Below are 2324 nucleotides of genomic sequence, written 5' to 3' on the forward strand. Positions count from 1 at the left end.
AACTACATTTAAATTAAGAGTAGTTGCGTACATGATCTTTTTTCTGGACTGGCATAGTAAAATACAGTAGTACACTTTTATAAGAACATATTAATGATTCATTAACCTACTTTGTGTTGATGTTTGTTTTTTCAGAAATTGCATCAATCTGTACTTCAACGACTAAGGGATCCTTAGTGATTCCATGTTAATTGTTCAGTATCGAATGAATTCACGATTTCTATTAATGTGTAGTGTTAAGTCTGACAGTCATTGGTTGTGAAATGTTCGTATCTTCAACCCCATCTCTTGCAGAGAAAAGGCAAGACCTTTGGCAGCGCTCAGAACGTTAACAAGGGTCTAACCAGTACCAGCTGTATGTTGTTGTCGTGACATTCCTCCTATACTATAGGTTAGAGGATGTTAGCCGTATCATAGCTCCCGAGCCTCTTCTGTCCTGTCTGCAAATACTCGGGAGCTATAATGAATCTAGACAAACCTTTAGTTATAAAGCATATCTGTTCTTACATTTTCAATATCACAAGGAAACGAGAAGAAGTCGAGTGTACGCAGTACACTATGATTCTTGAGTAGTGTAGATTCATTGAATCATTGTATCATGTTGTATCATTTGTTGTGATCTGTACTGAACCCAGTGGGTATGTATGTACAATAAAGGTCTTCATTCAATTATAATACGGCTGGATACCAGGCTACGAGGGTGTGGTACAGAGGGAGGGGGAGGGAGGGAGAAAGAGAGAGAGACGAGGTCAAGCAAAAAATATTTTGCTTTCGGTCACAGTCCTGAAAAATAGGTTCGGTCGGTATGGATTCTCCTATTTTGTTTTGTTTCTTGTTCGACTTCAACCGAAGTGATCCAACAAGTGCACGGGACCTCCATTAAACCCTCCATAAACGTAACAAAGTAGTACATTTCTTACTATGCATTCTAACTTCAACTGTTGAAAGTCTTACTCTTAGTATTGGAAATACAAGAAGTCTGTATTGAATTTCAGACGGAATTTCTTTTGTCTTACAAGTCGAACAAAAAAAGACCAGGGTCGGCAGGTTTTCGCTAGGGATCGGTCGGGTAACTGTGTGCACGATATCTTTCCTTGGTCTTTATAAATACAATAGATAAACAGAAGTATACAATGTCACAAAGTGCACTGTATATAATTCTATCAGTCTGTTGACGTTTCCGTGGCTGCAGGTTGTGGTGCGACCCACCGGGATGTCCTGGGCCCGTACTACCTGCACGGAGTCCCGCACCAGCGACTGGTGTGCTCCGGGGGGCCATATCTACTGGTCACGGGAACGGTGAGTCACAGTTTCTACCAGTGGTGACCGACAGTGGAACTGGTAAGTGACAGTGACAGTGGGGGTTCAAGTAGCGCCAACCGAGACCACGTGAGTCACAGGCTGGATAAATGCCTGCCCACAGGGATATCGGACTCGGAGATTCGAGGATGGAATCTTGAAAAGAAAAGGGGGAGTGTATTGAGGGCCAAGTGTCGCAAAATTAAACATATACATAGAACGATTTTTCTCTCACACAGAAGAGTTGAAAAAGGTCTCACACACAGACAGATTTTTCTCTCTCACACATCAGTGGAAAAAATTCGCACACATTGACAGATTTTTCTCTCTCACACAACAGTTGAAAAAGGTCGCACACATTGACAGATTTTTCTCTCTCACACAAGAGTTGAAAAAGGTCCCACACATAGACAGATTTTTAAAAGGTGACTTTTTACCCTGTGTCGTCCTATACAATTCTTCACAAATGTTATAAATGCAAGCATGTACACACGGTTTCTCAGTTCAACATGTACTCTGCTCTTCAATATAGAGGCTATAACATTCCTGACACAACAACGATTTTGGTGTTTCCGCCTCTTATTCTTACTCAGCGCTTATGTTTATGCTCACGGAACTGTATATGCAGACAAAACAATATAACGTTATGCCATCGTTGTATCAATGCATTAGTTTATGATGATAAGAGACTTGCTAATTCAAATACGTCACTTCAAAGCATCATATTATTTAAGTGAATACAGTGGCCGCTATTCAAATCCATTTCTATTTCAGCATTCAAGATACAATGGCCAGCATGACTTTGACTTTTGATCTGTTATATAGCTTATATGATTTGCTTTTTCCCAAATTGAGACACTGTCTCACTGTCCCAATGTCTCTGGAGTCATAGAATGTACGCACATATGTCATATAAGTTGTCCTTCAAAGACTCAAACTTGCACGCTCGATATCTTTCTTAGATACTCTTTCAGATCGTTCTTGCAGTCACACATAATATCTGTCAAAACAAATATCACCCCAAA

This window comes from Branchiostoma floridae, chromosome 19 (genome assembly GCF_000003815.2).
Source record: "Branchiostoma floridae strain S238N-H82 chromosome 19, Bfl_VNyyK, whole genome shotgun sequence".
Lineage (NCBI taxonomy): Eukaryota > Metazoa > Chordata > Leptocardii > Amphioxiformes > Branchiostomatidae > Branchiostoma > Branchiostoma floridae.